Source organism: Ailuropoda melanoleuca, chromosome 2 (assembly GCF_002007445.2).
Source record: "Ailuropoda melanoleuca isolate Jingjing chromosome 2, ASM200744v2, whole genome shotgun sequence".
NCBI classification, from domain to species: domain Eukaryota; kingdom Metazoa; phylum Chordata; class Mammalia; order Carnivora; family Ursidae; genus Ailuropoda; species Ailuropoda melanoleuca.
The window spans coordinates 185,335,718-185,349,379 of record NC_048219.1 but is presented as its reverse complement, the minus strand read 5'-3'; positions in this window follow the sequence as shown (position 1 = coordinate 185,349,379).

Genomic DNA, 13,662 nt, shown 5'->3' with positions numbered 1-13,662 from the left:
CTGTTTCTTCACCAGCTAAAAGCACATTTCTCCCCATTACCAGCAAAGACAGCAGATGTTTTCAAAAGATAGCAGGGATGAGTCTGCAGAGATAACACCTTAGTTAAACCTCATGAGAACAGAGTGGAAGAGGAAATAAAATGGTCTGAGGATGGTAAGTGACTTTGGACAGTTCACAGTCCAGAATCTCTGATATGGCGGACATACTTCACTTTCACACCTGTTCATGTCTGTGTGTTGTACTCGAACGCCTGGCACCCACAGGAGCCTCAGTGTAGCATAGGTTAGGTCAATGTCTCCCCTGGGAAAAGTGCTTCAGCTCACTGCAGACCCATGGTGTGTGGTTTGAATCTATGGCAACACGAAAGGTGTGTCTCAGAGCATCTCCTAAGAGCCCTGGGGGTTTGTTTCCATAGCAGGCTTGCTGCAGGTGCCCTCTGAGACTGCATCACGAGTCTGAATATTCTGATGCCAGAACATTAACCCTTTGTGGGGTGTCATCATGAACTCTTTAACACCAAAGGCTAAATCTGCAACAACCTCTGGGATAGAAAAACTGGAAAGCAGCTGTGACACTTGTCCCTGAAGCTTAGTATATCTCAAGCCTGTGACATTTCCTACATGCAGACTGCTCAATCTTTCTGGCCAATGCCAGGATGAAACAGTGGATGGTGCAGCCCAGTTTACCAACCGGGAAACTGATATTGATGACGTCGTTTAAGGTGAAGGCATAGAAGGAATTAAAGAAGAATCAAGATGAGGAGTTGGAGAATTCAAACTAACGGTCTGGCTTTTAGTGCCAGTTTAGACAACTCCACAATGAGAACATAAAAGCTACCACCTAAGAGGTCACTTTAAGGAATGCATGTTTTCTAGCTTCCAAACCAGAATATCCAGCTCAGCTTCCCTGCTTTCAGATCATTTCTCTAAAGGAGCTCCATGAACCCCTGAGAGACACCTGAGAGGGACAGCAAGCAGGTCCACACACACACGTTTGACAGGCACTCCGTATTGGTTTCCTAGGGCTGCCATAACAGATAACCATTAATTTGGTGGCTGAAAACACAGAAATTGATCCTTTCATAGCTCTGGAGGCCAGAAGTTTGAAATCAAGGCATGAGAAAGACTGGCTCCTTCTGGAAGCTGAGGGAGAATCTGTTCTCTATCTCTTTCCAAGCTTCTAGTGGCTCTGGCAATCTTTGGTGTTCCTTGACTTATGGACAAATGACTTCAATATCTGCCTCTGTCTTCACATGGCTTTCCCTCTGTGTCTGTGTCTTATTTTCCATCCTTTATAGGACACTCATTGTTAGGGTTAAGGGCCCATCCTAATGCTGCATGATCTCGTCTGGATATTCTTATCTTAATTACATCTGCAAAAACCCTTATTCCAAATAAGATCATATTCTAAGGTTCCAGGGTTTAGAACTTGGACATATCTTCTTTTAGGAGGGGAGCATCACTATTCGACCCACTGCACACTCTTTTTTTTTTTTTTTTAAGATTTTTATTATTTATTTATTCGACAGAGATAGAGACAGCCAGCGAGAGAGGGAACACAAGCAGGGGGAGTAGGAGAGGAAGAAGCAGGCTCCCAGTGGAGGAGCCTGATGCAGGGCTCGATCCCATAATGCCGGGATCACGCCCTGAGCTGAAGGCAGACGCTTAATCGCTGTGCCACCCAGGCGCCCCCCACTGCACACTCTTAACCCAAGCTCTCAACAGGTCCCCAGCTAATAGCTACAAAGAGTTGCATTAACTGGTTTTAAAGCACAGGGAGGATGGGTGACATTGAGTTCTTCGTAATCTGCATCAGTAACACACTCTCGCCCCTCTAAAGCTCTTTCATTCTTTCCTCAAGTCTTGTCTCAATTTGTACCTTTCCCAATACAGTCCAATAATTTCTTAGAGTGTAGCCTCTGCCCCACCCAAAACCCCCTTGTTCTTCAAACATCTCCACGTCTGTAAACTTATATCTAGTTACACAGTATGTTGAGAAGCATATGGGCGTTAGATCGTGACTCTGTCACTTTAGCTCTGTTATGGCACATTGGATGAGGTGCCCACTCTTTCTGAAGTTCAGTCTCCTTATCTATAAACTAAGAGTTGCCAGAAGAATTAATGACGTTGTATATAAAGCACCCAGTTTCAACGTCCTGCTCATACACAGCAAGGGCTCAGTCCATGCTAGCCAGTATTATTGTTCTGCTAGCGAGCCCATTTCGGTTGTATGTTGAGTGCCTACTCTGGGTACGACATAGTAACGGGCATTGTGGGAGGTTTTCTGAGGCTAAAGAAGAAACATCAGCACCCTTTGAAAACGCATAAATAGATTTTCCCGTGTTCTCAAGTTCTTAGAAGAGGCTTAATACTGTTCTTGAATAAGAATGCAACGTGCATGGATCATGGCTTTTTCTGTGTCTAGGAAGGCATGCACTTTCACAATTACTGATGATGGGCATTTATCCTAATTTAAAACCTCTTCCAAAAAGAAATTATCTTTCAATAACAACTCTCTCTCTCCTGAAAACCTGCTTTCTGTAGCTGCTTTCTGGCAATTCCTACAAACAAAATAAGCCCATCGCCTTCTAATTTTCTAGGTGATTACTGATTTTCACCCATTTGGTCACTTTTTAGCAATCTTCTCTTGTTTTAAGTTAATGGTGCTTTGATTTGTCCAGAAAACTCCACAGGTCTAATCTCACCACAGCAAACTTCCTACTAGCACTTGTACTATCAAATGAAAAATCCTTACAATGTGACCCCCTTTGAGTTTCCCTGGTACCATGTGACTCTTGGCCAAAGTGATGCCCCAGAAGCATGCCAGCCTCCTCCAGTGTCTTCTGAATCATTGGAAGACTTGATAATGATCAGTCTAGTTTGGATGCTAAATATATTTCTCTCTCTGTCAATTTCATGGGGATGGAAAATCTGCATATTTTTTGTAAGGTAAAGCTGGATTATAACCATGAATTATAAATCATGATGTTGATAAACCAATTACTCATTTCTCTAATCTTACTAGCTAGCAAAATGCCACTGTTTTCTAGGATCATTCTAGCTGTTATTATTGAAATCATGCCTCTCCTTTGAAGGTCAAGACAGGGGTTATACACTGTCATGGCTTGTAATTAATTCAGCCCCCAAATAAATTTTGTTTGGAAGACATGGTATAAAAACTTTTTCTTTTGCTTTTAGAGGTCGAGTGCTTCCCAATTCAATATGGTCTCTACCACTCTATATTACATTTTTACCCATTTATGCTCTTGCCTCAAGGCATTTGAATTGGTGAGCCCTAGAAAGATTTAGCAATTTCACTGGAAGATGTTCAGTAAGAAGTTGGCTAACAGGTCCACTCAGGGTTACTAATAACTCCTGGTCTGTAGGCACACCCATGCACAGTTGGCTTGGTCATGCTGACTCATGGATTCATATTTCAAGCTTACTCATACAGTTAATTGTCAGATTGTTTGATTCCAAGAACCACATGTTGAATTTCATTGAGTTATGGCGCTTTGGTATTTCCTAAGCTGTGCTGTAAAAGGACCAGAAACAATATGCTGGAAAACTTTTCCTCCATAGAAAATTTAATTTTTTAATTTAGCATTTTAAATAAAATCTAAACTAGCCCAGTAAAGTCCAGAACAAAGTTAAAAATGTACCCAGGATCCTGTGTTCATATGGCAGAGCAAACACCAAACAGACACATTAGTCTTTCTTGCATGGAAAACTTGATCTACTCAGGTTGGTGGATGTTACACAGAACAAGGGTTACTTGGTCAAATATATTAGGCAAACTCTCTGATAAATATAGGGAACTTATTTTTTTTTTCTTTTTTACTCTAAAACATCTGGATCATTATTATGTTCCAAGAAGAACTACAGTATGTTATTTCCCAAGTTCATTTGTTTAGCAAATTCTTTTTGCACAGAACAACTGTTCACCAGTATTGCAATGCACATATTTTAAGAAAGGCTGATGTAGTCATCTGGTAATGGAGCCACCCATAAAACTATCAGACCTTTATGAGACCTTGGGCAAATGTCACCACTGCCATGAGTCACTCTTTTTTCACCTAGAAAGTGAATAGTTTAAGTTCTCTTCCAGCTTGAATAGTTTCTGATTTGCCCCAGAATTTTATAATATTGTATTTGCTCATTTTCACTAAATGACTAAAGAGGAAGGAGGAAAAAAAAACAACGAGTACTGCTCTATAAAACAGAGTTCCACAACTTCCCAGGCTCACTTGACTTTGCAGAAATACAATTAGGATTCCAAAGCAAATGGTTATTATTTTCTCAAAGACTCAGTGCATTTTTCTTAAGTGGAATTTCAAGCCTTTCAGTATTAAGATCACTATAAATGTCTACTCCTGGCTACTTCATTAATCCAAGATATTTTCTGGTTCACCAGAACCCTGAGACAGTCTTACTTGAGTAAGGAAACTTAGAGATGATAATGTATTTTCATTTCCTAACTTTGGTAGAAGTAGGTCTGAAGTTAGTCTTCCCTGTCCCCACCCAGGGTTTCCAGTTCATCCATGTGTTGGGTTTTCTTTCTTCCCTGTGGTGGATGAGGATGGAAATGGAGGTCATGGACCCATTTCCTCTCCTTCTGAGTCTTCACTTCCTGGGGTTTAAACCTAATGACTCATCTTCGGGATTGGCTTAAGTGGCCTGGCAACAACTCCGCTATTTTCAACAGTGATTTGTCTTTTGATGGTTCAGGAAGATGTGGAAGCAGTTTGCACAAGTCACGTACAGACCACCAACCTCTCCAAGTTATGTCTCTCTTTTATAAATCCAGGAAATAGAAAAAAAAATATTTCTGCTTGTTTTTCAACCTCAGAAAGAGATAGTTTTCTGGTTACAGATGAGAACAGAGCTTTGTCTGAAAATAATACCACCAATTACATAATAGGGTTGTAATAAAGTACATTCAAAAGGAAAATTAATTCCCATTAAGCACTGTTTGCTCTTAACACAGATGCAGACATACGCTTTGACTTTTCTTCTGGATGATAATCTGTACTTAAAGATTAGAAAGTCTCCTCTTACAAATTTGAATGAGTCCAAGAAAATTACTTAGCTGTCCTATGTGAGAAATTGCCAATGTTTGGTGATGAGTGGAAAGTTTACAGGAATTTATATCTACTTTGTATAGCAAGATTTAGTGGAAATGAAATATATATATATATATATATATATATATATACACTCTTTTGATATATACAGATAGATCGATATAGATACAGACATATCACTTTGGAAGCATGTATCTACTGGTTGTAAGAGTTGCAAATCCAACTCAAACTAACACTTAAGCCTAAAAGGTACAACGTTGTCTGGAAAGTCTGAGAAATGCATCTTGCTTCAGTTATGGGGAGATCAGGGGCCCAGGTTGTGATGCCTGAACTTTCTCCCTCCCTTTCTCCATCTTCATCTTTCCACTCACCTCTGAAGAGTGTTAATGTCAGTCTCTTTCTCTACCTGGAAGCAAGGTGTCTGCTCATCAACCTAAACCCATTTTTTCCTTAAAGCTTCTAATCCTAGAAGGAGAGTCTCCCCCAGCTTTCGCGTATCAAATCTGGCAGAAGAGTTCTAGCGACCCTTGCTTGAGTCCTGTGCTCATGGCTAAACCAATCACCATGGCCAGAGTAATGGTCTACTCTGATTGGCCAATCTTAGGTCATGAGCCCACCCTAGAGTCAAGGCAAACAGGGCCAATGACCTAGCAATATGGTGGGAGGGACAGTTTCAGGAAGGAAGAGAGGTTAGTAACCACACACAGAGATGGCCAGTACAAAAGGCATTAACTTCCTGACCAGCGCAGTTGCTGACTGAAGATAAGCTCAGAGCTCAGCTAGCCCCCTCTTTCCTACACAAGATACTGCTGAGGACTCCTGATGGTTTTGGTAACCCATAGCACATTTGCAAACCCTCTTCTCCCCAAGTAGTATTACTCCTCTCTGAGATGTTTGCTGAAAGGAGATTTGAAACCTGGCACTCAGAAATGTAGTGAGAATAAAAAGATGAATGAGACACAATGCCCAGAATTCAAAGAAAACATTCTTTTAATTTACTTAATGAAAAATTATGTTTCTTTTTCTTGGGGGGGGTGGAGGGGAGAGGTAGGGACAGAGGGAGAGAGAGAATCTTAAGCAGGCTCCACACATGGAGCCCAATGGGGAACTTGATGGGGCCTCGATCTCACGCCCCTGAGATCATGACCCTGAGATCATGACTGGAGCAGAAATCAAGAGTCCCACACTTAACCGACTGAGCCACCCAGGCACCCCTGGAAAATTATATTTCATATAGACCTCAGGAACTTCCTTTTTTTCCCCTCAAGTTTACAAATTTCTTAAAATAAGATTAATAAAAATATTTTTTATTTTTATTTAAATTCAATTAATTAGCATAAAATGTATTATTTCTTTCAGGGGTACAGGTCTGTGATTCATCAGTCTTATATAATACCCAGTGCTCATTACAGCACATACCCTCCACAATGTCTATCACCCAGTTACCCTATCCCTCCACCTCCAATCCCCTCCAGCAACCTTCTGTCTGTTTGCTATGATTAAGAGTCTCTTATGCTTTGTCTCCCTCTCTGGTTTCATCTTGTTTCATTTTTTCCTCTCTTCCCCTATGATCCTCTGCCTTGTTTCTTAAATTCCACATATCAGTGAGATCATATGATAATTGTCTTTCTCTGATTAACTTATTTCACTTAGCATAATACCCTCTAGTTCCATCCACATCATTGCAAATGGAAAAGATTTCAATTTTTGATGGCTGCATAATATTCCATTGTATATACATACCATGCCTTCTTTATCCATTCATCTGTCAATGGACATCTGGGCTCTTTCCATAGTATGGAAAAATATTTTTTAAATACCATCTTACTATCCTACTCAAGTGTTCCTCAGCCCAAGAACTAGTCAACTGGTATGAAAACTACAAATCACCTAATGATGAACGCTCAATGCCCAAAAACATTTGCTGAAGACTCAAGTGGAATAAATGATTCACGGTTTAACATTCTTCTTAAAATTCTGACTTGCCCTCTGAGTCATGGTTTTCACACTTGCTATTCCCCTGCCTAGAGCACCCATCTTCCTGTCCACGTGGTTGGGCTTTTCTCTCCTACAGTTTCACCTCCGCAGAGAAGCTCTCTTGCCCCATCTATAATAATATGTCACTCAGTTATTCACTATCACAGAGCCCAATTAGATTCCTTCACAGAGTTAACCACAGTTGATTATAAGTTTATTTATTTGCCTGTTTCTTGTTGATTCTAGTTTATAAGCCCTGGGAAGGCAGAGGTGTGCTTTGTGCGCCAAGGCTCATCCAGGAGTTAGCATAATGCCTGGCATGTTGTAGAGAACAAAACATGACTGGATAAAGCATAGCAGAAGAAACGAGTAACCTAGGGTTTCTTGTCATTGGCCAGGCTGAGAAAAGCAGAGGGAAGCTAACCTACTGAGCACAGATCATTTCTTTCTGGCAGAAACTGAGAAGGTGATGAGATGGAATAGGGGGAGGGGGTCAGAGGCTATGCCTCACCCATCTTCTGCAATTCCTTCCCTCTTCCAGTTCCCATTTTAGTATGTCTCTTACACAGTCTGCCCTGGCAAAACTTGCTCTTAGGAAGGAGCAAATAAACTCTTTCACTGTGTTGTGACTAAAAACAGCTTAACATGATAACCTTTTAATACAAACCAAAGCCTCAAACTCATGGACAGACTTCAGTAATGGCAGCTGAAGAGGATAGGAGATGTACCGGTGTCCTTAGAATCTGCAAAAAAAAAAAAAAAAAAAAAAAAAAAAAAGAAAAAAGGCAAATATACAAACTATTATCCACAATATCTTCAATTCATAAAGAAATAACATATTATCTGTGTTTCTATACTTAATAGACACTCTATATTTCATATATATACACACACATATTTCTTATATATTATGTATATGAAGGGAAGGGAATCTTTAGAACTCACATTTTTAAAAAGTTCTGATACTGAAAGAAATTGGAGTCTTCTTGACTAGAAATAAAGAATAGGCAAGGCAAATAGTTTGACACTCTGGAGTAATTTTCAAAAGATGCTGTGGGGGTAAGGGAGGGCGTGATGACAAGAGAGGACTCAAAGCAAAGGAGAAGGAGGAAGAAGAGGACAAAAGACCTCTTAATCTTAATGAGTTCTGGGAGAGTGGTTGGAAAGAATTATTTGTTGCCTGGAGCAGATTAACCGGGGTTGAAAGTGTGTTTAGTTACATGTAGGAACATTTTTTGTTGTTGTTATTCTTACTGAGTCTTGAAGCTGAGGCCTGAATAACTCCATCCTTAGCCACTGACTCTAAGATCTGTCTAGCCAATGTCAACAGAATTCAGATTTTAAAGAAGTCTGCTCCTTCTGGGACACACCTCATTGGTTTACAGGTTTCTAATCTCTCTTTAAACACAGAAATGCATTTAATCTTTCTCTGGGTGTTAGGTCCAAACCATAGGCCCTGTCACAGTGTACTATTAATAAAAGCACTAGGTCATGCCTGGTCACATCCATGGTCAACACGGATAAAGCCTGGCTACTTTGTTTAGGGGCTCTCACTTCTAGGCCAGCCATTCTCAGCTATGGTGGTCTTTTGAGCCCTTGCACCTGAGCTTGCTTTCAACCTGTTACCTACTTCTTTGACTCAGTAGTTCAGTGCTATGAGTAGCAATTATGCCTCCAAGTCAACTAAAGACTTGATTCCAATTTACTTAGGAAAATATAAATAATGCTACTAATGATTATAGATGCTGGGACTTGCTTTTCATTTTTTTGTTCTGGAAGCCACTACTAGAGTTTTAAGAGTGATGAAATGAATAACTGGGTACCAGCAAACATCTCAATGCCAGAAAAGACTTGCTCATACCACAGACACTAAAAAAAAAAAAATCAGACATGACTTCCTTCTAATTGTGACACTGATGAAACTGGCATTAACCTGTACGAAGAGACCTGAGCCCAGTACCATTTGCTCAAGTGGCAACTCATATCTGGGTCATGTGTTTCCATGAAACCTGATGACCAATTCTTTTTGGTCAAAGAATAAATATGGTGGTGATTTTATGCCTTTGTCCTCACCATCGAGCCCATAGGGTATTTCTCAACTTTTCAACGCCTCTGTTCTTAGTATGAAAGAACAAATTGATACTCTAGTAAATACTGTTATTTCTTCAAACATTTGAAATATTTTGAAAAGATCACAAAAACTTTGAGTTTCCTGTATCATTTGTAATCATTTTGAATGAACCCTAATGCTTAACTTAATTTGTATTGGGGATTTCTAGACCAACTGACCATATTCTCTCTGTAAAGTGGTTTTGGAAATCATGAATACTGGAATTTAATTACATGGACATATTTTTCCAATAAGGGCTTGTTCAGTTTTGGCTTAGATATGGCTTGAGTCAAAACTAGCTGCTGCATAAAAAAATAAGGTATATAAGCCAGTTAGAAAGAGAAACTCTTGAGTAAGAATACTGTGTAAAAACACAAGAGTCCAGGATAATCACAATCAGTTTCAGTTCCAGTCACATAACTCTGGAGTTAGGATGAATCTCTTCCAGCCTCCCATCGTATAGATGACTCCCAGACAGGCTGAAGGTCTTGTCCAAACTTACAGAGCTGGTTAATGGCAGAGCTAAGGCCAAGCCTCGATACCTTGACTTTAAAATGAAGTATTGCCATTACCTTATGATGTTTTTCAGACCAAATCTGTTCAGTACAATTTATTTAATCAATGTGAATTTATTGATTAATCACAAGGTGCCACACATTGGGATTTGACTGTGAAATAATATAGTTGGTCCCTGCCCTTACGGAGCTTACATTCAAGTGGATGAAACAGGTGAACATGTAAAAAAGAAAAAAATGATTACAAACTGGGATATGTGCTACAAAGGAAACAGTTAAGGGGATGAGAGAGAATAACAGGGATGTATCCACTTTAGATACAGCTGTTATCTGCCAAATGATAGTTCCCAACTTTCGGCAGAAGGGGCATTGAAGCTCAGAGATCTGAAGGATGCAAAAGAATAGCCATCAGAAGAGTTTGGAGGGGCATGAGAAGAAGATTCCAGACACACAGAGATGCTTTCAGTGTTGTTGAGCATGAGGCTGATCCTTTCAATGTTGTTGAGCATGAGGCCAATCTAGACTGTTCTCTGATGAAGGACATATTTCGATGTCCAAGGATGAACCATGCCTGACCCCGGTACATACATGGTTCAACTCCAAGATAAGAAAGTGAGCTCAGTTTCCCCTAGCCTCCTAGCCCTGATCAAGAAAGCCTGACTCCTTCCTGATTAAATTGAGGACACATCTTCCTAGCAGGTGAAAAAATTATAAAACATAGGACTTAGAAAGTGATTCAAATAGTTCATGAGTGGGTAAGAATTCCATGTCCCTCATCAGTTATATTTATAACATAATGAGCTTGGTTCTCCATATTTTACACACGAAACAGAAAAATGATGCTTGGAAAGTACAATTGCATTGGATTTGCTGATTTGATGACATGGAAAGTACTGCTCACATCTGAATCCATTGACCTTCTTCAAATCTGTACCGTCAAGCTATCCCAGAGCCACTAATGGTCATCTTCATTTTGAAAAATTTTTTTATTTTCCATTTCAGACATAAGTAGGAATATGTTCTCAGAGTTTCAGCCAACCTCTAGTAGACTCCCTAGTGTCAGACCTTACATGCTATGATGTAACCATTTTGTAGATAACATGAGCATAAACCCATCCCATCTGTCTGACTTAGTAAATAACTTGACCTCTTGGATAATCTTGGATTTGACTGCTACAGCCTGCCCAAAGCCTGGTTGTTCTCCAGCCAGTTGATTCAGCTGGGATGATACTAATGAAGCTGGAGCTGCAGATTCAGTCCCCCTGGGGACTAATTAGATTCACACAGAGAAAAAAAATTCTTCCAATTTTCCCTTATCACCCCAGCCATTATTTTGGAAGTGCACTCACTGGGGAAGGAAGGGTATTTTAATTCATTCTCCCCAAATCTACAGAATCCTTCTTCTTCTCAGCAAAGTTTCTTGCAAGAGAGGTTTAGACTCTTAGCTCAGTCTCCTGATTTCAGAATTACTTCTTAATTATCTAGATTCCTCTCTCCTCCCAACACTCCGTTGAAATAATTCCTGCTGAAACCACCAACAAAATGCTAACTGCCCTGAGTAAGACCCATTCAGAGCCAATCCATTTCTCTGGGGAGGAAAAACAATGGCAAACATAGCCCCACTCATGGAAGATAAACGAGCCCCAGTGGATACTGTGCTGCCAGATCCCAACCCCCCATCTGCCGGAGTAGTTTGCGGCTGAAGGCTCTCAGATGAGTTGCTCTTTGGAAATCCATGTCAGCTAAAGGAAGCTGCTTCTCCCAAAGTCTTGTGCCTTTCAAGGGACAGCCAGCATCCAATGACTGGCTGGCAGGGGAGTGAATATGCCTTAAATAAAGACAACCCTGAGGGCCCATTCTTGTTCCCAGGCTCTCTAGGATTGACTGAAGCCTCTGATGCAACTGCTGTGATTCGACACCGTCTCTTGGTGAGGACTAACTACATTGGACTTTTTCCGTGATGGGTGGGACAGTGATTGATTCTGATAGACGTATAAACACATTTTAGAGGGTCTAGGTTTGCCCTTCCTTCCCACAAGGCTTCAGCCAGCAGCACTTTTCAAGGGCTTACAGAGCATTTGATCCACTGATATGAGTACTATATAGCATCATACTGAACCGAAGAACTCACTTTATGGCAAAGAGGTATAGAAATTGTCACAGGACCATGGGATCTACTGGTTTTGTTACTTACTGGACCACCCAGAAACTGCCAGCCTGACAGAGCAATGGGATGGACTTTTGAAAGTACAGTTAAGGTGCCAGCTTGGAGATGACACTCTGCAAGGGTGCCCCCTGCCCCCAGGATTCAGCATAAACTCTAACTCACTCATCATCGTATGGTGTGGGGTCCATAGAAGGTTCATGTATCCAGAACCAAGGGGTGGAAGTAGGAGTGGTCCCATTGACCATCATGCCCAGTGACGTGCTTTTAGACCCAATAATTCCAGTTTCTGTGGATTTAAAGATCCTAGTTCCCAGAGTGGAAACACTTGCTCCAAGGGGTGAAGCAAGAGTCTCATTCAACTTTAAGCTGCACCCAGTCACTTCGGTCTTCTCGTGCTAAGAAACAAGAAGGCAAAGCAAGTTGCTTCCAGTCTGGTAGGAGTGATTGATTCTAATCATTAGGGGGAGGTGAGGCTGCTGTTACACAGTGAAGGGGGAGAGAAGACTGTGTTAGGCACCCAGCGAGCTCAGTTGAGCTTCTCTTGGTGCTCCCCGTCCAATTTTGATAGTGAATGGATAAATGTATGGAAGCACAGCCTAAGAAGGGCATACTGACCAACGTTCGGAGCCCTCAGGGTTGAGGCTCTGGGTTGTTCCACCAAGTAAACCACCCAAACCAGCAGAAATGGCAGCTGAGAGTGAGAGATATTGACAAATCTAGAATGGACAGATCAGTTACAGCTTTAAGACCAGCTATAGTGGTGGGGCCTATAGATCATCCTCATAATGTATTTTCTTATAAGTTTACCCAAGGAAAGAGATTATAGAATCCTTTAGGAGTTATTCCCAGAACGTATTATATGAAAAACTTGGATCTAAGCAGTGTGAAGAGTAGAGAGTAGAGCACATTTTAGTCAACACTCAGATCCTCCCTCTCAAGATTAAAGAACCCATTCCCCCCACTTGTTGGGAGTGTTAACAGCAAACAACTTCAGATGAGTTTCCCTCCAGAAATTGCCCTATGTTAAGTAGAGTTACCTCACCCAAGGTCATGTCTTCTTCTCACTGGCAGCTCACATCCAATGACTGGATGATCCTGGCAGGGTATAAAGAACAAGGCCCTTTGTCTCAAGGCAGGACAACTCTGAGGGGCTACACCAGTTTCTGAGCTCCCCTTAGAATAAGATGAGGCTTTTGTGAGTGCGTCATAGTCCAATTTCTCCCTATGACCAAGCCTGCTTTCATCAGTCTCCCATTATTATTGCTATTGATAACACTCCCCAATGATCTTTCTGCACACCGATCTCCATCTCAGGGTCTGTTTCCTGGGGAATCTAAGACAGGAGCCTTCATTAAGGAAGAAGGTATTGCATGGGTTTTGAAGCCCCAAAGAGCCAATTCAAATCCCAGTTTTCCATCTATTATCACCTGTGAACTCGTAAGTGAGGTGCTTACATTGTCTGAGCTTCTGATTCTGTAAAATGATAATAATGTGGCTCTCAAACGGCTATGCTGATAGTAAATTGGGTATGACAGTTCTTAGCACGATGACATAATAATTACTAAGTAAACAGAAGCATATATACTTACATGTCTTCTGCTGGGTTTTTCCTGGAGCAGATCCTGAGCCAAGTATTTGTGTGCAAGTAGTAGGTCAAGGAGGTGATTCTAGGAAGGCACTTACTGGGGAGAAGGGGAAGATGAAGGAGAAAGGGAAGAAGGCGATTCTGGGTATGTTAATGAGCAAGTTACTGCTATGGGCAATTAGGACTCAGTCCCACCAGAGACCTCTGAGAGACTGGCTAGAGCT